The following is a 27571-nucleotide window of genomic DNA, read 5'->3' on the forward strand; positions in this document are numbered from 1 at the left end:
CCCGTGCAAGCGCAGGAGATGTAACACCTGCGCCTATACCTCCCCCCTTCCCGCTGTCCAGGGCCCCAAACACCCCTTCCAGGTGAAGCAGCGATTTACTTGTACTTCTTGCAATCTAGTATACTGTATTCGCTGCTCACGATGCGGTCTCCTCTACATTGGGGAGACCAAACACAGATTGGGTGACCGCTTTGCAGAACACCTCCGTTCAGTCCGTAAGTGTGACCCCGAGCTTCCGGTCGCCTGTCATTTTAATTCACTGCTCCATTCCCACTCGGACCTCACCGTCCTTGGCCTCTTGTATTGTTCCACGGAAGCTCAACGTAAACTCGAGGAACAGCACCTCATCTTCCGATTAGGCACTTTGCAGCCTTCCGGACTCAATATCGAGTTCAACAATTTCAGATCATAACCTCGGCCCCTATTACATTTTTACTTAGATTTTTTTTCCACCCCTTTGTTTTGGGTCTTCCCTTCACCCCTCCCCCCCTTTCCTTTTTTTTTCTCTCTCCCACACGGCAGCTGTCTCCCATCCTGCCAGTACACTTCACACCTAATCTGTGCCGTCTTTTGTCTCCACTGTCCTATTACCATCTCGTCTGGTTTTGAATACCTCTTAATGTCTCTTCACTTCTCTTTTGTTCTATCGCAGCCCTGCCTTCGATCTATTTTATTTCCTTTCCAGTTTTGAAAAAAGGTTATACCTGAAACGTCAACTCAAATTTCTCTCCATGGATGTTGCCTGGCCTGCTGAGTTTTTCCAGCATTTTCTGTTGTTATTTCGGATTTCCAGCATCTGCAGTATTTTGCTATCGTACTCGTGTTTGGTTCACTGCCACACCTCTTCTAGGAATGTCTACCTTGAAGAAGTTCTGCTCTTCTCTTCGATGGGATCTCCGTTTGGCTCTTCAACCTTGTTCATCTTTATTACTTTCAGTTTCCCTTCTCGTGTTTGATCAGGTATCTGCCAAGGCTCGGTTTCACAGCCATATCATTTTCCTCAGCAACTGTCTCCGGTTCCGACTTATTCCACGTGGATTCCAACTAAACTTCCACCCTTTGTGTTTCGGATCCACCCAGGATTACAAATATCTCCAAGATATTCATCGTTCCTCGAACTACTGCTCTCGCTGCATCCTGAGATCCACACTCAACGCCATGCGGCGCCACATGAACACTCTCGACCTCTCTTTTCAGCAACACCGGCGCACTCTATCTCAAAGCTGTCCGGGTCCACAGTTCCATTTCATCCTTCGACTCATCCGACACTTCAACAAAAAACTTTTTTTCTTCCTTTCCGATGTCAAGGATCGCAAGCTTCATCAACTCTTGGACACCAACGCCCCTCCGGAACCTTCTTCCCCTTCACTTTCCTCTGACCCCCCTTCTCCCAATCTCATCCGCTGCTGCGTTTTCACTATCCCCTCTGAGCTTCCACTCTCTGACCCCGAATGACCAGTCCTCAACAAAGGCCTGAGCTTCATCCCCTTACGCCCCCACCTCAATGAATTTCGAGCTCGGCACGATGCTGAGCTCTTTTTCCGCCGCCTTCGTCTCCGTGACCACTTCTTTGGCCAGGAGTCTTCCCCCCGCATGACTGACCCTTTCTCCCGCTTGCAGAATTCCCATTCTACCTGGACCCCTCCCCCTGGCCTCTTACCCTCTCTAGATCTTTTCATCGCTAACTGCTGCCGTGACATCGGCCGTCTCCATTTCTCTGCTCCCCTCACTCACTCCAACCTACCTCCCTCTGAACTTGCAGCACTCCATTCTCTTAGATCCAACCCTGACATTGTCATTAAACCCGCTGACAAGGGTGGTGCTGTTGTTGTTTGGCGAACTGACCTCTACCTAGCGGAAGCTGAACGGCAACTCTCCGACACCTCCTCCTACCTCCACCTGGACCATGACCCCACTACCGAACATCAAACCACCATTTCCAAGACTGTCACTGACCTCATCTCCTCTGGAGATCTTCCCCCCGCGGCCACCAACCTCATAGTTCCCCAACCCCGCACAGCCCGCTTCAACCTCCTTCCCAAGATCCACAAACAGGACTGCCCTGGTAGACCCATTGTTTCAGCCTGTTCTTGCCCCACGGAACTTATCTCTCCCTATCTGGACTCTATCTTTTCTCCCCTTGTCCAGTCTCTTCCCACCTACATCCGCGACTCTTCGGACACCCTCCGCCACTTTAACAGTTTCCAGTTTCCTGGACCCAACCGCTTCCTTTTCACCATGGACGTACAATCCCTCTACACTTCCATCCCCCCACCAGGATGGCCTGAGGGCACTCCGCTTCTTCCTTGAACAGAGGCCCGACCTGTCCCCATCCACCACCACCCTCCTCCGCCTGGCTGAACTTGTTCTCACTTTGAACAACTTCTCCTTTAACGCCACTCATTTCCTCCAAATCAAAGGTGTTGCTATGGGTACCCGCATGGGTCCTAGCTATGCCTGCCTTTTCGTGGGATATGTGGAACACTCTTTGTTCCAGTCCTACTCAGGTCCCCTCCCTCACCTCTTTTTCTGATACATTGATGACTGTATCAGTGCCGTTTCCTGCTCTCGCCCCGAACTAGACAATTTCATTCACTTTGCCTCCAATTTCCACCCTTCCCTCACCTTCACATGGTCCATCTCTGACTCTTCCCTTCCTCGACTTCTCCGTCTCCATCTCTGGGGATAGGTTATCAACCAATATTCACTACAAGCCCACTGACTCCCACAGCTACCTGGACTACACTTCCTCCCACCCCGCCTCCTGTAAGGACTCTATTCCATTCTCCCAGTTTCTCCGTCTCCGCCGTATCTGCTCCGACGATGCCACCTTCCACACCAGTGCTTCCGACATGTCTTCCTTTTTCCGCAACCGAGGATTCCCCTCTACCTTGGTTGACACGGCCCTCGATCGTGTCCGTTCTATCTCCCGCACTTCTGCCCTCACCCCTGCCCCTCCCTCCCGGAACCACGATAGGGTTCCCCTTGTCCTCACCTTTCACCCCACCAGCCTCCACATTCAACGGATCATCCTCCACCATTTCCGCTACCTCCAAAGTGATCCCACCACCAAACGCATCTTCCCCTCCCCTTTCAGCATTCCGTAGGGACCGCTCCCTCCAAGACAGCCTAGTCCACTCCTCTATCACCCCCAACAGCCCTTCCCCTTCGCCTGGCACCTTCCCGTGCAAGCGCAGGAGATGTAACACCTGCCCCTATACCTCCCCCCTTCCCACTGTCCAGGGCCCCAAACACCCCTTCCAGGTGAAACAGCAATTTACTTGTACTTCTTGCAATCTAGTATACTGTATTTGCTGCTCACGATGCGGTCTCCTCTACATTGGGGAGACCAAACGCAGATTGGGTGACCCCGAGCTTCCGGTCGCCTGTCATTTTAATTCACCACTCCATTCCCACTCGGACATCACCGTCCTTGGCCTCTTGTATTGTTCCACGGAAGCTCAACGTAAACTCGAGGAACAGCACCTCATCTTCCGATTAGGCACTTTGCAGTCTTCCGGACTCAATATCGAGTTCAACAATTTCAGATCATAACCTCGGCCCCTATTACATTTTTACTTAGATTTGTTTTCCACCTCTTTGTTTTGGGTCTTCCCTTCCCCCCCTTTCCTTTTTTTTTCCTCTCTCCCACATGGCAGCTGTCTCTCATCCTGCCAGTACACTTCACACCTAATCTGAGCCGTCTTTTGTCTCCACTGTCCTATTACCATCTCGTCTGGTTTTGAATACCTCTTAATGTCTCTTTTACTTCTTTTGTTCTATCGCAGCCCTGCCTTCGATCTATTTTATTTCCTTTCCAGTTTTGAAAAAGGGTTATACCTGAAACGTCAACTCAAATTTCTCTCCACAGATGTTGCCTGGCCTGCTGAGTTTTTCCAGCATTTTCTGTTGTTATTTAGTATAGAACAACCATTTTATTCTTCCCCAGTTTCAGTATACCCCCTTTATATGCTTAAGTAAATAACTGGGCAACACCTCAGAAGATGCACTAGTTGGAAAATAAATGTGAATATTATTTTTAGACTGAATAATATAGAATTACAGTGTGATATTTACTGCCTTTTAACGTGGACAGCCGAATTTGGTGAGCATGTACGTTATGTCCAGTGCATCACTGTTACAAAATTATATTATTAATCCTGTGGCATGCTATCCAGTTTACATTTCACATAAGGTTGCATGTTGAGAGAATAATTAGCCCTTCCTATTAAGGCCAGCATAGCAATTGTTGCTAGGAACATGAATGACTTCATGTACACAGGCACATACCTCGGAAACATTAAAACTCTCATTGCCTCTACATCTGCCCTGATCTCTGCTGAAGTGCATGGTGATTTGTTCAAAACAAGTTTTAATGCTGCTTTGATGCTTAATGTAGCAGTAGATGGCGCAACAATTGACTCCTGCGATGTCACCTGTGGTTGCCTGGCTGTATGCTGTGGCACAAAAGTTAAGGGCAATGCATACGTTTGACTGCAACACTTCATGACCCGGGTACAACGCCTCAATCACAACATCCATACTGAACCTGAGCCTCATCATGTTTCCTACATTACAACAGTGACTACACTTCAAAAAGTACTTCATTGGCTGTAAAGCGATTTGGGACATCCGGTGGTCGTGAAAGGCGCTATATCAATGCAAGCCTTTCTCTTTTCTTTCTTTTTGCTGGTCTTCCATCACGCCCATATCAATGACTCTGGTGCAAGAGATTTGGTCCCTGGGATAGCTGGTGCACCTCCAGTATTTAAGCTCTTTTCAGCCTCTATCTCCTGCTGCTGAGCTATGATACAATAACTTGTATTTATATAGCGCCTCTATCGTAGTAAAACGTCCCAAGGCGCTTCACAGGAGCGTTATCAAACAAAATTTGACACCGAGTCACATAAGGAGATATTAGGACAGGTGACCAAAAGCTTGGTCAAAAAGATAGGTTTTAAGGAATGTCTTAAAGGAGGAGAGAGAGGTAGAGAGGTTTAGGGAGGGAATTCCAGAGCTTAGGGCCTAGGCAGCTGAAGGCATGGCCACCAATGGTGGTGATTAAAATTGGGGATGCGCAAAAGGCCAGAATTGCAGGAGCGCAGAGATCTTGGAGGGTTGTAGTGCTGGGGGTGGTTACAGAGATAGGGAGGGCCGAGGCCATGGAGGGATCTGAAAACCAGGATGAGAATTTTAAAATCGGGGCATTGCTGGACCGGGAGACAATGTAGGTGAGCAAGCACAGGGGTGCTGGGTGAACGAGACTTGTGCGAGTTAGGAGACGGACAGCAGAGTTTATGATGAGCTCAAGTTTATGGAGGATGGAAGATAGAAGGCCGGCCAGCAGAGCAGTGGAATAGTCAAGTCTAGAGGTAATAAAGGCATGGATGAGGGTTTCAGCAGCAGATGAGCTGAGGCAGGGTCGAAGTCGAGTGATGTTACGGTCGTGGAAGTAGGTGGTCTTAGTAATGGAGCCGACAATGGCCACTGCAGCCATTCTGTGAGGGTTAAAAATTCTCCATACAATTCAGTTCTCCCGATGCTGTGCTCATACATCCAAATCTTAGGGGTGATTCTGGGATCCTGTGCTCTCAATGAGGAGCCACGTGCCTAGAAAGCACGAGTCGGAGAATCAGAGTTTCAATGAGCTAGCCTTATCTCTGACCTGCACTCCCTGTTTGAATGGCTTCCCCGCTGGGGATTGAGGAATGATCCCACTGCTCCATGATTTTCAAGTTCAAGGCATAATCATTTCCTTTAACATCGCTCTGTGAACCAAACTGAGCACGTTTCTGAAACATGGCTTCCACAGTAAATAACAAGCCCATAACAAAGTTTTTTTTTTATTATTCCCCTACCCATTTTAGATTGTGCGCAGAAATGAGATAAAAGCAGAAGAAAAGCCCATTATAGCCTTTGCTGGCAATTCCACCCGCTTTTTAATATTAATAATAATACTCCCTCTTGTCTTTTGTTTATTTCCTTTCTTGCTAATAATCATTTTGATTAGGTTTCTCTGTTGGGATTCTGAGAAATGGAATAGTTTTCGTTGGGTATAGCAGGTAAAATATAATGTAGAACATCGTTTTGACTTCTGCTTCAGAGAGCTCCTCTACCATGCCAGCGTACCAATTTATTCTCCCATTCCATCTATTCTTTATGGCTTCCTGGAGGGAGAATGCTCAGTCAGCACCAATTACTGCTGAATTATAGACAGTTTTCTGCTATGGACTTGTGCCCTCTGGGAATCGGATTAAGACTACGTAAACTCATTTCACCCTGGACTCTTTAACAGCAATCCACATAGTGCGGACTCTTGAATTCCATCATTCTGATACAAATCCACGTTCCAGAGGTCGAAGAACATTTCCCCTCTCCCAGTACCATTGTTAATGCTAATTTTACCAAGTTTAATGTTAAGGCCACAGTGTCGTAGCACAATTGCAACTCTGAAATCATTTAAGAGCTGAGTATGTGAACATAGGCATACTCCTACAAGCTTTAGCAAGCAGTACTATACTGAGTTAAGTATTTTCATACATTGTAAAAATTAAAATTGATTAAATAGTGTAATGAGATCTCACCAACTTCCTACAACATCTTTACCAGCTTGTACCATGCAAACACGTTTTTTTTTACATCATTTAAGTACCTCAGAAACTCACTCACAAATGTTTTACAAAATGTCATTCGGAGGATTTTAATTTAGGACCAAAATCAATTCATGGAATCATGTAAAAAACTGAAAAACCATGTTGATATATTCAGACAGAATAAAATGCTCTGATTGAAAAAGTACAATTCTCAGTCCTGAATTCCATTTTGGCTGTTTTCATTCGATAATCAAATTCTATGTAAAGCAAATGAAGGGGAACTAATGACTGTTCCTTGCAGGTTTCAAGAGAAAAATGGTGAATTATAAAGTCACCATCTAATTAGGCACTGGACAAATGGTTAATAATTTAAAACAATCATTGATACCCCACTGAATTTATTGGAAAGAATGTTGATGTCACTGTTTTATTTCTGTCTAACTAACATTATCAGCAGTTAGTTAAACTGAATCTAGCCCAATATCCTAAATTTGTATCTTCAGAACATGACCTTGTTAAAATTCAGCAGACTTTCTGAGAGTTTTTCATGCCACTATAGTAAAGATCAGTCCAAAGTTTTCAATAACATAATGTTGATGCGTTGGTTGCAATAATATTAATGACACATGAATGGCAATTGTATTGTGGCCGTTACTAATTTCCCATTATTTTAATTTTGAGAGCTATCTAGCTTCTTGAAGAAAGTCAAGCCTTCAGATAAATGACCAGAAACCCAGTGAGACTGGTGATCATTAGGAGACACTGCAGTGAGGTGACCTAAGAGAGAGTCACCTTAAGCTAAGTTCAGTATGGATAGCCCTATATTGTGCTGGAGAGCGGATGGTAGCAAGTTTTAGAGTTTCAGCTTCGTTACAAGATTTAGAGCCAGAGAGTGCGAGGATAAAACTGTCCCCAACAACCTCATGATACAGATTATTAACATTAAAGCATGGAAGTGACAGGTTCAGATGCAAGTTATATATCCAAATGATTATTGCATCAACAAAACCCTTGGTGAGATTATTACTCGGTAATCACCCTCAGGATTTGTTTTGGACACTAAGGGAATCAAGGGATATGGGGATAGGGCAGGAAAGTGGACTTGAGATTGAAGGTCAGCCAAGATTTTATTGAACGTTGGAGCAGGCTTGAGGGGCTGTGTGGCCTACTCCTGCTCCTATTTCTTATGTTTCTTATGTTTATGTAGAAAGTTAGAGCTATTACTTAACAACGTAAGGACCCTTTTAATGACAAGGTTTATGTTCCTGCAATGCCACACAACCTCTCCAGCCCAGAAAGGGAACAATTGAAACTGTGGAGTATCATTCCTGCAGGTAGTAAGCTGTTCTTAGAGATTTTTAAAATACTTTTCCCATCTGTCTCTTTTTTCCTCTCTCTTAATCCAATCTTTCTTTCCTGCTTTTTATTTATCTTTCTGTATCAATTTCCTTCTCCGTCATTCCTCAGTTTCTTTCTTTATCCTTACTTCTCATTGGTTAAGGAGCTAGACTGTTGGCCCCATCATTCACCAAGGTCCCGGATGCCCTATTGCTCACGCCGCGCTGTTATCTGCTTGCCCTTCCAGCAATTTGTGGCGCAAAATATTCCTGAGGTGAAGGATGAGGGGAAAAGTCTAATTAATGGGGCATGCCCTGCACCAGCAAATTCTGAGTCATTATAAAAATTGTTGCTTATTCTACCTGTAAGATGTATATTTCAGCTCCAAATCAGACAATAGTTTCAGTATTTAAATTAAAATTGCATCAGAAGAGCTTAAAGTACATCACTCCTCTTAAATAAATATGCCCCAAAATGGCTTCACATATATAACATTCTCACAGTAATCTGGCACTAGACTCATTACACAGTGGTTGCAAGTGGTCTATAAAGTACAATACAAGCTGTAAACAAGAATGCATCCAAACTCATGTCTAATCTTAAGTGAGTGCTGAGTTGAATCATTAAACCACTGTGTGCCAAGTGACCTCCTGTGTAACATCTGACAGATAAATGATTGCCCGTAATGTTTAACTTTCCCCCTCAGGGGGTGGATGGTTTGGAGGGGGGGGCGGCTGCAGGGAGGGGATACACAGATTTCCCCTGTGCTAATATTTGGCTATTTGCCCTGAAACTGTAACCACATTTTTTATAAATGCATTTACAGTTTTGCTACAGATAACACACATTTTCCCTCAGAGTATTTTAAATTCTTCTCGGTGCTGTTGCTAAAGTGATCATTGAAGCTACACACATGATACCACGAGATAGGAGTGTGATTGGATCCCATGCGATTCATTTTACAAATATGCACTGCCAGGGGAAGCCTCAACCACCAGGAGCACACAATGGGAAATCGCAGGGGCATTGCAGACCATTTTCCATCTATTAATTTTCCTTGTAACAAAATCATAAACACATTCTTTATAAAAACATTTAAAGATTTTGTTACATAGGGCTGGGTTTTTCAACATCGGCGGGTCCGTGGCGTGTGGGGACCTTGCATCTGACTCGATCCCGGCCTCCAACAAGATATTACGTAAATAGGGCTGCGAGGTTCACAGCCAATTAATAGGAAGCGGGTCTGATGATGTCATTTGATGATGCGTCATCAGTCAGTTTCCTTAAAGGGGCCATGTCCAAAGTGATTTTGACAGTTCTGCTGTCAGTGTTCTGCAGCACTGAGGTGCACCAAACACTGACAATCACTGCACAAAGGTGCACGGCTGCACCCAGGCTCTCCCATTACACCCTCCATATGCTTATGGAGGGAGGCACAGCACGCAGGGAGGTTCTCTTCCCTTTCAATGGGCAGAAGAGACCTCCCCAGGACACCAACGCAGCCTGGATGCACATTGCACAGGAGGACACAAGCAGGGATGTCATCAGGAGGACTAGGCTGCAGTGGCGCAAACCTTTCAATGATCTCAGTTGATCACGAAACGTTACTGTAAATCCACACTCAACCTCATCCTGCTGTGTCTCTCATCACATCCCCATCACTCTGCCTTCCCTACCCTACTCCTGCACATCTTTACTCACATCAACTTACCTTGCACCTCCACCAATCCCTCTCTATCTACATTGTCACTTCCCCATCTCACTAACCACCCCTCACACTCACCCTCATCCTAGTGCAAGCATACTAACTAATAACACACAAGGGTAGGCACTTGAGTGTTTTAGCCAATGTTCATGTGAAGTTCTCGGTAATGTGCTGTTAAACATTGAAATCTTTGCATTCTTGGACAGATTTGTGTGCACCTTTGGAAGTGTGTTAGTGAGTTGCAGTGAATGGTGAGACATAATGTCCCACCCCCCAATGGTGATGAGTGTGAAAGGAATGCCTTGGGCATTGTATGGTGCTGGTGTGGGATGGTGCCAACCTGGTGCATCATGTGGCAGCCAGGGTGTACAGCATCAAGTGAAGTAACTCTGGACATGGTGAGGCCATTGCTGGCATCCCGGGCAGCAATGTGCACGGGTGATGATGCCCTGTGTCCAGTGCAGCATCAGTTGATTGCGGAGAAGGTTAGTGTGGATGTTGCTGCTGCTGGTGTGCCTGGTGATGTTGGTGTTGTGGCTGATCGTGTTGGGATTCTGAGGACCAAGGTGAGATTTTTTCAAGGGCACCGATGCTGATAGAATAGATGGCAGGTGAGGTTGAGATGACAGAAGTAATCTGTCAATGTTGAGATAGGTTGTTCCAAGGAGGTGACAATGGATAGAAAGATTACTCCAAATACTTCAAAAGTGCATAAAGCTTAAAAGTGGGCTCCAAATCATTAATGTTCCAGCTTTTAAGATTGGGAAGCGACCAGCTGTGAAATGGTAGATTTTATTCCACTTTTGTAGCTTTCACCTATTCACAGCAATCCACAGTCATTGAGAACCCGACATACTTACCTGACATGATAACCGTTCTCCGGGAACCTTGTTGAAAACCTGGTAAAATGGTAAGTACATGGGAAAATAGTTCTTGTCTACCATTTATTAAACTTTTAACATCCTAAATAGGCTGACCCACCACTTGGTGTCGGGTCTGTTCCAGGATGATAGACCCGAACACTTGGGAAACTGACAAGGAGGCGGGTTTACAGCGGGATACCGACCCGCTGTCAATCTTTGTGATTTTGACAGCGGTCCCACCTCCAAACCCACACTCTGAGCGCTGGGAAAATTCAGCCCATAGTGTGCACAGCGGAAATCTTCCCTCAGATGGGAAATTAATCCTTTTTGAAGGACATCATTAAGTAGTTTTGGGTATACATTATTAACACTGATTTAGTCTTTAACAGCAGTCAGGTCTCTAAGTTGGCTCTGAAGTGTCCAGCTATGGTGGAAACTTCATTCGCTGCTAGTTAAAATCTGCTATTTATTACCATTTTCTGACTTCCTTTCAAGAAGTGCTCCGGCATTAAAAATAGAAAAAAAAACTGAATGACTGGGAACATCTCACTGACAGTATGAATAATTCAGCAGCTATTACTTTTCTCCAATTCAGCTTTTAATATCTGCAGCACTTCAAGTCAAGTTGAAAACATCAGTTGATTTTTAAGTTGATTTTAAATGCTACGTACCAAAGAATGGTCTCACAGATTGTTCCTCTGAGACTGATTTGGTCAAACGATTATCTTCTCTTTTTTCCCCCTGAACAAGCAGCTTTGGAAAATGGACATCAAACACTTTAATTGAGAGCAAACTGAGCAGCCAGAGGATCTCAGTCAGAGGCGCTTTCTAATAGCCAAATATCCATCACTTATTAGAATTGCTATGTATCCCTCACACTCCTTACATGGGTATCAGCACCGTGAGACACACTCCTACCGCGGAATACTTCTACCACTAGATGGAGCGTTGTAAGCTCCTGAAGCTGCAGATTTTCATTATATATTACATATTGCATCGAGCGTACAGCACAGAAAGAGGCCATTCGGCCCACTGGTCTATGACGGTGTTCACGCTCCACATGAGCCTCCTCCCAGCCCTCTTCATCTAGCCCCCATCAGCATATCCTTCAATTCCTTTCTCCCTCATGTGTTTATCTAGCTTCCCCTTAAATCCATCTATGCTATCAACCTCAACTCCTCATTTACTTCTTGTGGTAGCGAGTTGCACAATCTAATCGTTCTCTGGGTAGAGTTTCTCCTGAATCCCCTATTGGATATTTTAGTGACTATCTTATATTTATGGCCCCTAGTTTTGGTCTCTTCCATAAATGGAAACACCTTTTCTACGTCCACCCTATCAAAACCTTGAATAATTATTTTATTTTTAAGTATGTATTGAAGCAAATTGAATCGGTGTGGCATTGACATAAACAACTGACTGACCAGGATGTCTTTCAACACTATGGTACAGAGTGAACAATCTATTCACTATTCAGATAGCCTCATAGCTCCAGGATGTTGCCAACATAGAAACATAGAGGATAGGAGCAGGAGTAGGCCATTCAGCCCCTCGAGCCCGCTCCGCCATTTAATGAGATCATGGCTGATCATCCAAATTCAGTACCCTGTCCCTGCTTTCTCCCCATATCCCTTGAGCCCTTTAGCCTCAAGAAATAGATCTAACTCCTTCTTGAATATATTTAATGAATTGGCCTCAACTGCCCTGTGTGGCAGAGAATTCCACAGGTTCACCACTCTCTGGGTGAAGAAATTCCTCCTCATCTCAGTCCTAAATGGCTTACCCCTTATCTTTAGACTGTGACCCCTGGTTCTGGACTCCCCAACCATCGGGAACATCCTTCCTGCATCTATTCTGTCTAGTCCTGTCAGAATTATATAAGTTTCAATGAGATCCCCTCTCATTCTTTGAAACTCTAGCGAATATAAGCCTAATCGACCCAATCTCTCCTCATACGTCATTCCTGCCATCCCAGGTATCAGTCTGGTGAATCTTTGTTGCACTTACTCCATGGCAAGAACATCCTTCCTCAGATAAGGTGACCAAAACTGCACACAATACTCAAGGTGTGGCCTCACCAAGGCCCTGTACAACTGCAGCGACATTCTTGCTCCTGTACTCGAATCCTCTCACTATGAAGGCCAACATACCATTTGCCTTCTTAACCACCTGCTGCACCTGCATGCTTACCTTCAGCGACTGGTGCACAAGGACACCCAGGTCTCGTTGCACTTCCCCTTTTCCTAATCTATTGCCGTTCAGATAATAATCAGTTTTCCTGTTTTTGCCACCGAAGTGGATAACCTCGCATTTATCCACATTATACTGCATTTGCCATGCATCTGCCCAATCACCCAACCTGTCCAAATCACACTGGAGTTTCTCTGCATCCTCCTCACTGCACACACGCCCACCCTTTGTGTCATCTGCAAACTTGGAGATATTACATCTAGTTCCCTCGTCTAGATCATTTATATATATTGTGAATAACTGGGGTCCTATCACCGATCCCTGAGGTACCCCACTAGTCACTGCCTGCCACTTGGAAAAAGACCCATTTATTCCAACTCTTTGCTTCCTGTCTGTCAACCAGTTCTGTATCCAAGACAGTACCTTACCCCCAATCCCAGGTGCTTTAACTTTGCACGCTAATCTCTTATGCGGGACCTTATCAAAAGCCTTCTGAAAGTCCAAATACACCACATCCACTGGTTCTCCCTTATCTATTTTACCAGTTACATCCTCAAAAAATTCCAGTAGGTTAGTCAAGCACGATTTACCTTTTGTAAATCCATGTTGACTTTGTCTGATCCTGTCACTGTTTTCCAAGTGCTCTGCTAATACATCTTTTATAATGGACTCTAGCATTTTCCCCACTACCGATGTCAGGTTTACTGGTCTGTAATTCCCCATTTTCTCTCTACCACCTTTTTTGAATAGTGGGGTAACATTAGCTACCCTCCAATCCATGGGTACTGTTCCAGATTTCATCGAATGTTGGAAGGTGATCAGCAATGCATCTACTATTTCTAGGGCCACTTCCTTAAGTACCCTAGGATGTAGATTATCAGGCCCTGGGGATTTATCGGCCTTCAATCCCGTCAATTTCCCTAACACCATTTCCCTACAAATACTGATTTATTTCGGTTCCTCCCTTTCATCAGACCCTATGTTCCCCGACATCTCTGGGAGGTTATTTGTGTCCTCCTTTGTCAAGACAGAACCAAAATATGTATTTAATTGGTCGGCCATTTCTTTGTTCCCCATTATAAATTCCCCTGATTCTGACTGCAAGGGGCCTACACTTGACTTCACCAATCTTTTTCTCTTCACATATCTATAAAAGCTTTTACAGTCAGTTTTTATGTTCCCTGAAAGCTTACTCTCACACTCTATTTTCCCCTTCTTAATTAATCCCTTTGTCCTCCTTTGTTGAATCCTAAACTGCTCCCAATCCTCAGGTTTACTGCTTTTTCTGGCCAAAATTTATATGTCCTCTCCTTGGATCTTATGCTATCCCTAATTTCCCTTGTTAGCCACGGTTGAGTCACCTTTTTTTGTTTTATTTTTATGCCAAACTGAGATGAACAAATTCTGTAGTTCATCCATGCGGTCTTTGAATGTTTGCCATTGCCTATCCACCGTCAACCCTTTGAGTGACATTCCCCAATCAATCCTACCCAACTCACGCCTCATACCATCGTAGTTTCCTTTATTTAAATTCAGGACCCTAGTCTCTGAGTCAACTACTTCACTCTCCATCTTAATGAAGAATTCGATCATATTATGATCGCTCCGACCCAAGGGGCCTCGTACAACAAGATTGCTAATTAATCCTTTCTCATTACATAATACCCAGTCTAGGATGGCCTGATCTCTAGTTGGTTCCTCGACATATTGGTCCAGGAAACCATCCCGTATACACTCCAGGAATTCCTCCTCCACAGTATTGTTACTAATTTGGTTAGCCCATTCTATATGTAGATCAAAGTCACCCATGATGACTGCTGTGCCCTTATTGCACGCTTCTCTAATTTCCCTTTTAATGCCATCCCCAATCTCCGCATTACTGTTTGGAGGTCTATATACCACTCCCACTAACGTTTTCTGCCCCTTGGTATTTCTCAGTTCTACCCATACAGATTTCACATCATCAGAGCTAATATCCTTCCTTACAATTGTGTTAATCCCCTCTTTAACCAGCAATGCTACCCCACCTCCCTTTCCTTTTTGCCTATCTTTCCTGAATATTGAATACCCCTGGATGTTGAGTTCCCAGCCTTGGCCACCCTGGAGCCATGTTTCCGTAATCCCAATCAAATCATATTCGTTTACCTCTATTTGCGCAGCTAATTCATCCACCTTATTACGAATGCTCCTCGCATTAAGACACAAAGGCTTGTTTTTTTAATGCTCTTAGACCTATTAGAATTATTATTTACTGTGGCCATGTTTGATTTAAACCATTGATTTCTCTGACTGCCACTTTTGTTTTTCTCCTTCCTATCTTTTGCTTTTATCCTTGTTTCCCTTTCCTCTGTCTCCCTGCTCAGGTTCCCAACCCCCTGCCATTTTAGTTTAAACCCTCCCCAACTAGCAAACACTCCCCCTAGGACATCGGTCCCGGCCCTGTCCAGGTGCAAACCGTCCGGTTTGTACTGGTCCCACCTCCCCCACAACCGGTTCCAATATCCCAGGAATTTGAATCCCTCCCCCTTGCACTATTCCTTTAGCCACGTATTTATCTGAAATACCCTTCTATTTCTACTCTGACTAGCACAGTTGGGGTTGCTGCTCTGGGTGAGTCAGCGATGGGTGTCACGATGGGTGTGGTGGAACGTACCAAGAGAGGAACAGAGAAAGGCCATGAGCTCATTCGAGAAGGGCTACATAAGAACATAAGAAATAGGAGCAGGAGTAGGCCATTCAGCCCCTCAAGCCTGCCCCGCCATTCAATAAGATCATGGCTGATCTGACCTTGGCCTCAATGCCGCTTTCCCGCCCGGTCCCCACAACCTCGACTCCCCTGTAGCTCAAATATCTGCCTATCTCCGCCTTGAATATATTCAATGATTCCGCCTCCACAGCTCTCTGGAAATTCCTCCTCATCTCTGTTTTGAATGGGCGACCCCTTATCCTGAAACTGTGCCCCCTAGTTCTAGATTCCCCCATGAGGGGAAACATCCTCCCTGCATCTACCCTGTCCAACCCCCTCAGAATCTTATATGTTTCAATAAGATCCCCTCTCATTCTTCTAAACTCCAATGAGTATAGGCCCAACCGGCTCAATCTTTCTTCATAAGACAACCCCTTCATCGCAGGAATTAACCTCGTGAACTTTCTCTGTAACTGCCTCCAATGCAACTATATCCCTCCTTAAGGCTCAAGTCTAGGGTGGTAACAGGAGGGATGGTAGGGCTGGAGAACAATGTCGCAATGGGAGAGGGATCAACAGAGATATGGACCTGGATTTTAACCAGCCCCTGTATTAAAATCAAGGCAATGATGTTGGAAATTTTACGCTGCAGTTGTTGGTTCCTGATTGGGAGCTTTGAGATAAGGTTCAATGATCTGATTGGTAGATTTTGTGTGGGTTGGTGGTTTATGAGTATGGTCAGTCCTACCTGTCTATTGGTTTCTGATTGATATGTATATATACCTATCTATATTTGTGAAAATCAGTATGGTTAACTTAACAGACAGTAGTTACTTGAGCCACTCCAGCTTAGCTACTATAAGCCATACTTCACCAAGGTTATGGATTCTGAGACTGAGACTGACTGTTTACAGTGCCTAAATTTGAACTTCCATTTTATTAGTTTACCAGTCAGTAACATTCAATCACCTTGCTCCTGATTCAGTGACATTTTATCACGTGAAACAAGATAGCATAATAACAACGTTTTGCAAGTTAAAAATATCCCCTCCATGACTGTAAAAGCAGTTTGATCAACTAAATTTAATGGACCTGAAGTTGCAGTCGGAGGCTTCCCGCGGGCGAATGCCTCCGAACCACAAATAAAATCCGCACTTACCTGATGGCCCCTATGAAGACTCGCGCTCCTGGGCCTGCAGGCCTGTGTAAAGCCCCACATATCCCAGGGGCGCAGGCGGTTCACAACCATCCCTGGGATCACATGGGCCGGCTCAACCAATCACAAAGGGGGATTCCCATTATGCTTGTGGAGATTCCATTTACGTACGGAATCCCCATAAGTATAATAGGAATCGCACAAAAAAACACTTTCACACAACCTAAATAAAAATAAATCATCACATGTTTAAAATTAATTAAACATTTAAAACAAAAATTTAATTTTTTGACAAATAAATTTAAACATTTTTAAAGGGGCTAAAAATAATCTCAACTAATTTTAAAGGTTTTTGAATGTTTAAATGATTAAAAAAATGTTATTTATTTAAACCCTTATGCTGGTAAAATAAGGCCCTATGCCTGCTTTTACCAGGCGTAAGGGTTTCATGGGCATTCACTGGGCAGTAGTTGGGCAACTAGCCCAATTCTGTGCCAGCGAATGTCCATTTCCTTCAGACTCATACGACCTGTCGAGCTGAAATTTGACAGATCGCAAGTTCCGGGTTTTCGTGCATGAGCATCGCACGCAGAAACCTGGAACTTGTGGGGCACTTACGTCCGCATACGCAGTCATAGGCCCTGGAAAATCCAGGCCACTATTTCTTTACTAGGTACAAAGAAAGACGAAACAACTTGCAATTATAATAATCAAAGCACTTTACAGCCAATGAAGTACATTTGAAATGTAGTCAATGTTGTAATATAGGAAATGTGCCAGCCAATTTTGTGCACAGCAAGATCCCACAAACAGCAATGTGATAATGACCAGATAATCTGTTTTAGTGATGCTGGTTGAGGGATAAATATTGGCCAGAACAATTGCTATTCTTCGAACTAATGCCATAGAATCTATTACGTCCACCTGAGAGGGTAGACAGGGCCTCGGTTTAACGTCTCATCCAAAAGACGGCACCTCCGACAGTATGACACTCCCTCAGTACTGCACTGGAGTGTCAGCCTGGATTTTGCGTTCAAGTCTCTGACATGGGACCTGAACCCACAACCTTCTGACACAGAGGCGAGTGTGCTACCCACTGAGCCACAGCTGACACAATTGCTTAGTAAGAGTGGGCTGGATTTTGTCAGCCCCGAGGAGGCGGGTATGGAAGCGGGACTGCCAGTAAAGTTGCAGAATGTGGGGGCGGCTGGCAAACTCGCCCCCATCTCGCCTCCGTACCCTTTTGCCAGGAGGCGGGAAGCCGTCCTGCTCCGGGTCCCGTCTCCTCGAGCGGGAAAGAGATTCAATTCTATTAACTGCCTGTTAACAGGTAGTTAACAGGCAGATAATAGGATTAGTCCCATTTTACCTTTCCAAGTGCAGGCTTCCCGACTTCGGAGAACCCGGCCGGGGTGTAGGAGGTCTGCGGGGGTCGGAGGGGTCTGAAAGTGAGATGTAGAGGTGAGTGATGGGTGCAAGTGTGGAGTGGTAAGTATGTAAGGTGAGTGTTAAGTGTTCTAAAATGTTCACTTACCTTTGTTTCTGCCTACAGCCTTCAGCCGCTGTGGATCCGGAGTCCTGACATCTCCATTGTAGGTTTCGCAGACTGGCTGTTCGATCCTCTGAACCAACAGCCAGCTGATTTCTGCAAAGTTGAAAGGTTTGATGAGTCCTGAACACAAGGACTCATCAAACTACACAGAATGTCAGTGTTTGACAGCTTCACAGAGCTGTCAAACGCTGACATTTCTTCTTTCAAGAAATCTTGACAGATGGCACGTCAGACGTTGACGTGCTCTGCCAGTGACTTCCCCCTAATTGGCCTGCTGAGCCCGCTGGGTGGGCTTAACAAGGTCAATTAGGGGAATATCCCGCTGGTTGGCCAGAAGCTGATGGAGGCGGGATTGAAAGCGGGCAAGCAGCAGTCCCGCCTCCAAAAACTTCCCAGTGACAAAATCCAGCCCAGTATGAGGACAAATAATTAGAGAAACAGAAATTGCTTTTCAATAGAAAAATGTTCATAACATATTTAAAGAGTAATTAAGGTAGCACTGGAATGGATAACACAAAACTCTATAAGGGAAATGTTCCTGTGTTAGGATGGCCTCGGCGCGGCGAATACCTGAAAAGAGGCTGGGTTGAAGCGGGCGCTCGCACCAGATTTTCCTTCCATTAATTTAAATAGAGGTCAGTCGGGCGGGTTCTTTTACAGGTGAGTGCTTGGACCCTAGTCGGTGTTCCCGAAATTCACTGCACTTGGACAATCCAGTGCACCTGGGTGCAGAGCCGGGAAGACCTTCCCTTGCACCTGTAAACAGGAACCACCGAAACAGCTAAAACACAGCGATCCTCCGAATTAGAACAGTCTTGCTGAGCTAAAAAAAAACTGCTGATTGCTTTCCACCTTCAGCTTTCTCTTCTGTTCCGGCTGACACAATAATAAATTAACTTTATTTGCTGAGCTCTTTATTCCCTGCAGTAAAGAATCAATTATAACTTGCTGATATCATACTGTGAAGTGCATCACCTGAACGCAAAGAGTGCAAAAGAAAACTAAGCCTCAGCCATCATGGGATAAAGCTGATCTCATTTGTATGCATGAATATTGAGAAAAAATAAATAAGTAATTTTATATATATATATATATAAAATAACTCATGAATTAATGAACAAGCTGCTGCAGAACTCATTAGATTAGTTTTCATAAGCAAGAACAATCGTTTTCTGAACTACAGCAATTAATTTTAAACGGATTTATCGCTGTGTCATTATTTGTGAAGTTTAGAAAACTGTCAGTACTGTAATTAACTGTTACTGACATGCTTGGCGTGTAGGGAAACACATGTCACATTGTTGATGGGTTGCTGCTCAACATATACAATAACTAGCCTAATCTTTCATACTGTGTTTACCGTACTGATTCCATTCAAATGAGCTGTATGCTTAACACAAATTGGCACCGAAGCCATAAGCACTTGATGGACTGCGCAATTTGAAGGCAGCTTTTGTTGCAATAAAAGATGTCCATGAGATAATAAACAATTCTGAGTTATGTGACAAGCAAGCTCACTCTTGGCTAATGATTTAACTATGATTAAAACTCAGAATCACCCCCGCCCCTCACCATAGGTAAATGTAAAAGTAATAGCGATAACAAAGTGCTCATACCTGTTTTGGCAATATGATCAGAAGCATTGTGTGCTCTCCACTCTCCCAGTGTATTTTGGCTCAGATCAGTGTCAGGACACATTCCCAACACATTAGGGCTGATTGTCACTATCAGCCGGGTCAGAAAACTGACGGTAGCAGATCAGCCTCCCATTGAAGTCAACGAAAAGAAAAAACAGATGGGGTGTATAACGGGCAGCCAATTCGTTACTGTAATATATGTGGGTAGAAGAAATGAAAGACAGAGACATGATGGGTTGCTAGTCAAGGTACTTGTTTATTAGGCCAGAGCGAACTAAACCATGTGACAATACATTACACTGCTTTCCCCTTAAAAAACGTATGTATTCCCCTCGCAAATACAACAAAACTATGGTCCCACCTTTCCCAGCATTACATGTACCACATAACAAAAACTCCTGGCTTTGTTTTCTTTTAAATGAACTTCAAATCCAGTTTCATAACAGGTTTGCGGCGCCTTCCTAATCTCCTTAAAGAAGGTTTTGGTGTTGAATCCATTTTCGGACTGTTTTGCTTTGGTTCCGAACTCAAAGAAGTAGGTACCACCACTCTGTTTCCCCACTTGATACAACCTTGCTCACAAGACAATTCAGTATGACGGTTATGGAATGGTATCAATTCTGTATCCATACACTGATCAATCCATCCATTCAAGGTGTTTTCATACTTCCTTTTCAGTACTGAGTACTTTTGAGTCTCATCTGCAATCTTAGTTGCATTCACGGGAAAGTCAATGTCAACTACACCTAGCGTGAAAATCTCACCTTCACTCCCAATACACGAGTCCTCCTGTAGCAACCTCGACAAGGCATCTGCGATTGCATTCTGCTTTGAAGTGCGATATTCAATCCTATATTCATATTGTGACAACAACACTGCCCAACGTTGCATTCTTGAGGTGGCCATTGCAGGGATGGCAGATTTGGGCCCCAATATTGCTAGGAGCAGTTTGTGATCGGTTATCAGGGAAACCTTTCTGCCGATTAGGAACTGTTGGAATTTCTTGATTCCAAAGACTATGGCGAGTGGTTCCTTTTCAATTTGCACAAAGTTTCTTTCGCTCTTTGTGAAGGTTCGTGATGCAAACGCGATTGGTTTCTCTTGGCCATCATCCATTACGTGGCTTATGACACCATAGCTAGAAGCATCACACGCTAACTTAACCTCACACTCTGTGTTGTAGTGCACAAGTAGAGCATCGCTAGAGAGACTTCTCTTACAAGCGTCGTAAGCTTCCTGTTGCGCTTTCATCCACTTCCACTGGACATCCTCCTTGTGGAGCTCGTGCAATGGAGCTAACATGGTCGCTAACTCAGGTAAGTAACATGTGTAGTACTGGACCATTCCAAGGAAAGAGCTTAACTCAGACACGTTCTGTGGCTTTGGAGCATTAATGACAGCAACAACCTTTTCCTTCACTGGTTGCAAGCCATTTGCATCAACTTTCAGACCAAGGTACACAACCACGGGCTGCACAAAAGCACATTTGCTCCTTTCCAATTTGACATTGTGGGAATTCAACCTTTGAAGCACTAAATCTAACACTTCTAGATTTTCTTCCTCACTGCTTGTTGCGATCAGCACATCGTCTTGATTGCATAAGCAATTTGGAACTCCTTGCAAAATCTTATCCATCGTAGCCTGGAAGATTTTGGGGGAGGAGTTTACACCATACGACAGCTTGGTGTATAAGTACAGTCCCTTGTGTGTGTTGATAGTGAGATACTGTTGACTCTCTTTGTCAACATTCAAGCTTAGAGATAACCTTTGACCCAGAGAGTGCTGCATACAAATCTTGCAATGTAGGTAATGGGTACTGCTCATCGTCAACTGCTTGGTTGATAGTAACTTTGTAGTTACCACACAAGCGACAGTTTTGTAGGTTTTGGTCACTACCACAATCGGGGTAGCCCATCCACTTTTATCAGTTTTTACTAGCACTCCATTCTCTCTCAGCTTTGGTAGCTCTTCCTCCACCTGACTTTTCAACGCATAGGGGACCGGCCTTGCCTTAAAATATACAGGCTTCATGTTGGACTTGATGCGGATATGTGTGTCATACCCAGTGATGCCCTCATAACTGTCTGTGAACATGCTTTCGTACTTCTTCAGCATTGTGTTGAGTTGCTTCTTTGAAGCATCTACACTGAAGATGTTTTTCCAGTCTAGTTTTAACTTTCTCAACTAGTCTTTGCAGGGTTGGCCTGTTGTTGTAGCTCGCTACAATAATAAGCAGCTTTACTAACTGGCCATTGTGTTGAACTGTACATTCCGTTTGTCCATATGTCTCTAGGATTTCTTTTAACTCTATGGTACTCTTTGTAAGTGGCATTTGATTAAACTTACTCTCATATATGTGTCCTTACTCATGATAGAGCAGTCCGCCACTGTGTCAATACACAGGTCAACCTTGATCAATTTTTTTTTACATAAGTCTTTCTCGTGACTGCTAGTGTTGCCGTTAGTGGCATAGATACTGTAGATGCCTAGTTCTTCAACATCAGGTGTGTTCACTTCACTATTGTGAATTCCTCCCTTTTGTTGTCATTGCTTTCCATTGCCACTAGAATGGTTCTTACTTCCTGCTTTCGATCCAGCTCTCCAAGCTGTTGAAATATGGTGAAGACGCTTTGCATTTCTGTATTGGCAGGACTGTGGTGAGTGATTTCCATTGTAGCGATAACAATTCACTGAACTGCTCTCACTGACCTGCTTTTGACTTGGTGTCTCAGCTATAGGTTTGGCGGTGGCTTTGTGACTGTAGACCTCCGCTGCACTAGTCACTTGAGTTGGATGGAACACCCTAGCATTCTTAGGCGCCATCTCCATAGATAGGGCAATTTTGCATGTTATGTCAAACGTTAAGTTCAGAGTGTTCAGTAACTTGGACTGTGTGCGCTCATCCACCGGTCCACACACAAACTTGTCTCACAACGCACGATCCAAAAATGTGCCAAAGTTACAATGCAAAGACAGGTTCTTAAGAGCTACAATGTTCTCACTGATGGTTTCACTTTCTTTTTGGTTTCTGGTACCAAACTTATAGCTCTCTGCTATATCTAATGGCTTTGGGTTGAAATGGTCCTCAAGGTTCTCGACAATGTCTTCAAACGGCACATCCTTCGCTTTCCCTGGTGTGAGTAGGTTTGTCAATGTTCCATAGACATCTGGTCCAATCTCCGTTAGAAAAAATTGCTTTTTACGTTCATGAATTATTTTATGTTGAACTTGAACATTCTCATCTGCACCTTCTGCCTCAATAAAATTATTGGCCTTAAAAAACATCTCCATCTGCTCATTGTAAGAACTGAATAGTTCGGGAGCTCGGTCATACATGCCGAGGCTTCCGATGAATCCTGTAGGTGCGGCCATGATTGTCCCGATCAACAGTGACTCAGCAACCTGTGTACCTGTGAGAATCAACCCCGCTGTTGCTGTGTATACGAAGGTGAAGCACAGATGATTCTGCATCAGCATTAACAATAAAACATCGCAAAAATTCAGTTTAGGTGTCAAAATTCACCTAAAACTTTTGCACTCGAAGGTTGAACACTGTGTCCTTCCATGATCCCTAAAAATGGCTTTGGGATCCCATCCTCATCGCCAAAAATGTAATATATGTGGGTAGAACAAATGAAGGAAAGATACATGATGAGTTGCTAGTCTAGGTGCTTATTTACTATGCCAAAGCGAACTGTGCATGCTCATACTAAACCATGTGACAAACCATGTGATAATACGTTACAGTTACCACCAGAGTTCTGCACATTTGTTCAGGAAAACTCAATATGGGGGCAGACATTGGACCTCATTGTGCCAATTTTATGGGTGTAAAATGGGTGCAATGAGGAATAATTTTGGGGACTAACGTCCCGCACCCAAAGGACGCTTGAAAGATGGCGGGTGATTTATCAGGCATCCCTGGCGGCATGCCCAAAATAGGTGTTCGGCCCCTTACATAAGTCAACAAAGGGCCTAATGCCTGTTTTAGGCCCCCTTGCCAATAGTTGATGTCACAGAGTGGGGCAGGAGCAGGCCTGGGCGACCACCACCAAAAGGTACGCGGTGTTTAAAAATACAAAAGAAATTATTGCTGTGGAGCTAGGAGGAGCAGGAGTGCTCCCCCAACTCCACAGTAGACCGATCATGTCCCCTTCCTTATAGCCAGCCGTTCCATAACCCCCTCCCAGGATTTACCTTCAGGCCACTGCCGGTGAGGCCAGCAGTCCAGAATTCATTTCTTCAAACAGGCGAGCTGCCTGTGGAAGTGTGACAGGCACCAGCAGCTCACCAAATTAATATTGTGGAGGCCCGAGGCCAAATTTCATGCCGACATCAGGTCTCTCAGTTCGAGTGCACGATGTGACGCACACGAATTTATACCCCAATTATTTTGTTGACCTTTAGAAACCTGTGTATCCCCAAAGAATATGATCTTAGCTAGATGTGACTGCTCTTGCTTAGCTTGTCTTCATTTTCCTTGGCCTTAAAGCAAAATAGATTTGTGCTGACATTAACCATGCTTTGGAGATATTCAAGGATTCCAACATCTCTCAGTTGCTTGTTCATTCCAAATTGGCTTTGTCTTCCAATCCTTTGTGACATTTTCTGTTATTACTGCAGACACCAGCTATGGCAGTTAGAACTACTTCCAGCTGTCAGCTTTGATAGGTTTTTTTTGGAATTAGCAATAAAACTCTCCCAGCAACATGATTGCAGATTAACCCATAGGGATAACACAACCTCAATTCGTCAATTAATTTGCTGTCTCAAAGTACCTATATTTGCATCTTGGTGAATATTAATTAGTCACCTGCATATGATGCTTCTTGTTCCTGTCATGCCTAAATATATTAGCACTGCGTGTGACCTTTTACGTTGATGTGAACTCACTGGAGAATGGAACACAGTCATTTTATACCACCATCCACAATAATTAGATTTGCTAAAGCTAAGGCCAAATAAAAGCAGCTACGAGTATTGTACAAGCCAATGTCTAAACTGCTGCCATACACTTAATGCTACGTCAATTAACTCTCTTTAAAAGGACTCCAACAAATATGCAATTATAAAAGAGATCAAAAGTAAAACAGATGTATTTTTAAAAACTTAGATGATCAAATATTCAGTCCTATCACACACATAGAAACATTGGCCTCTTAAATCTCCAGGGGCCAAGTGTAGGGATGCACTGGGCTGCTGCCACCGACTCTGCCAAAGACTGAGAATTGAAGTGCAGGAACTCCGCCTTCTGGAGTTCCCGTGCCCCCTGATGACGAGCACGCCACTCTTATTGGCCATCCCAGAATCCCTGTAAACTGTAGGGTGATATAGTGCAGAGATGGAATTGAGTGTCTTTGGCATTCATATAGAAGCTACACATCATGTTGTCAAGAGGCACCAAGGAAATAAGAAGGGACCAAGGACCGAACCTTGGGGCAGACCCAAAAGGACCATGTGGAGGCAGGAGAATCCATTCCAGGAAACGTGCTTGCTGCGTTGCTCTAAGCTGTAGCCCATTTTGTCCTGGTACCCTGTGGGCATTTAGCCTACTTACAACGTGTGTAATTAACCTCCACATTTCACTGGGTCTGGGAATAGTCCACCATCTTCAATTGTTAAAACTGAAGTAAAGAAATCATCTAACACATTAGCCATTTTCTGATTCCCCATGAAGATTTGCCCAAACATGTCCATTACTGGACCGTTCTGGTCCTTAATAATCCATCGACTGCATCCATAGTTAAAAAAAACTTTTTTTTCTATAAAAGTATTGAACAAAGGAAAATATAGCCCACAGTCCCGAAGGACCACAAAGCAGAATCTTGCACAATACAATCACCCTTTGTTTATTTATTTCTCAAATAGTGAAATTTGTGCTCATTATATTGAGGGAGATCAACATAATGAAATGAAATACCTTCCAATTTCAGACACCATTATAAGCTTCCATGTCAGAGATGCCACAGTTGGTTCTGCTCCAACAATGTGTTTTGACCTCAACTTCAGAATAACCTGACGCAGGGCTTGATTTTTCATGAGTTCCACCTATTTTACTAATGATAACTGAAGCCACTACAACCAGTTTCCAATCAATGAATAGACTTCTGCCAACTCAGCTGAGGTTTGAAACTAATTCTGAAAGTGTCCTTGTTGGCAATTCATTTCATTTCAACTAGTAATTTGTGTTCTTCTGACCTTGAATGTCCATTATAATTAAAACATTAAAAATTTAGTTGTGAGGATGCACTATAAAACTCATAATGGATTTCTGTTGCCCATTTTATGCTTCATTCGGGACATCAACTTTTCTATCAACGTGCATCCAATGTTCGTGGAAATTATCAGCCCATCAATCAACATCTCCAGAGCCCAACCAGTTTAGTATGCTGCAAAAGCCCAGCATCAGTGAACCATCTTAACCAAAGCTCAGTACAACATTTTCAGATCTAAGCATAGCCATTCTCCAAATTAAAATGCCTTCACTGCCATACTTCGGTTACCAAGGCTTAACATTGGGATTACGAAGGCATCATTAGGCCAACATATAAAATACTGCAAAAAATTTTTACCTTAGTGTCTTCTACAGTGTGAATTCATATGGATCATTTGGCATTTGAAACCTCCTTTCAGTTTCCATCCTAATTTACAACCATTGCACACATTGTAAATTGTTTGATCGTTGGTTTATCAATAATTGTCTAATCTTCTAGAATCAATTAAATTAATTGAGTGGTTGTACAACTCTAATTATTCTACTTGTATATCTATTATATCATGTTATGTAACATAATGGCAAAAGTAATGTGTAGTCTGCATGCCTTTGTACTAAGATTCATTCTGCCTGTGGATTATCATGAGTCAGGTGTGCAGTCACTGGCTTGCATGCCTGACTGGGGGAGCAGGATATTGGACCTCTCTGATGCCACTTAAAGGCAACCAACATCTCTTAAAGAGGAGGTGCACTCTGCCTGCAGAAGGAAGCAAGCACTTGGAAGGAAAGAAATGGCTGCTAAACCTGAAGATCGTGCCTGCAGGTTCACCGATGCTGTCTTGGAGGTCCTGGTCCAGGAAGTGGAAAGGAGGAGGGACATTTCCTCCAGAGGGCAGGAAGCCCTCCAGGCATCAACTCCACTAGAGTTGGAAGAGGTGACAGAGCAGGTGAATGCCAGGACATGGCTGCAATGCTGGAAAAAGGTCAATGACCTCAGCAAGTTGTCAAGATAAGAATACTGCTTTCTTACTCTCTGCTCACACCACCACCACCTCCAGCCTCATTACTCACAATAATCCGTTCTTCCGCTTCCCTTCACTGTTCTGCAATCACTGCACCACACTTCACTACACCTCCTCTTCTTCACACTCACCACTATTGCAACCCTCAACTCACATCTGACACACTGCATACCAGCTATTCCACCATGATAGGCACATTCCCTAAGACAGACACGGTCCTTTCTTTCTTGTAGAAGGTCACGTGGATCGCCAGACAGGAAGCTACCACCGGAGGAGGCCGAGGCCACCTGCACACTCTCTCCCACCTTGAAGAAAACATGCTGGCAATCATAGACAGGGATAGAGTCATGGCCGTGGCGACTGGCAATGGTGAAGGAGATGCCAGAAGGGCACAAACAAGGGCCCACTGTGGAGGGGAAATGTTGCCTGAGAAAACAGGTGGACCTTTCAGAAGTTCTGGTGTGGAACATAGAGTCATCAAAACAAATGCAACAACTTGAATTGTCAAGCCTTCCACTGCTTCTGTGCTGTCTTGACGCTTGCTTGACATCCAGTTTTAGCCGAGCTGGAACTTCCTCCACGTAAACATTGGAAAGACCAAAGTCACCATCATCG

The sequence above is a fragment of the Somniosus microcephalus genome, chromosome 22 (assembly GCF_052327205.1).
Source record: "Somniosus microcephalus isolate GS21.2 chromosome 22, FLI_Smic_1.0, whole genome shotgun sequence".
Lineage (NCBI taxonomy): Eukaryota > Metazoa > Chordata > Chondrichthyes > Squaliformes > Somniosidae > Somniosus > Somniosus microcephalus.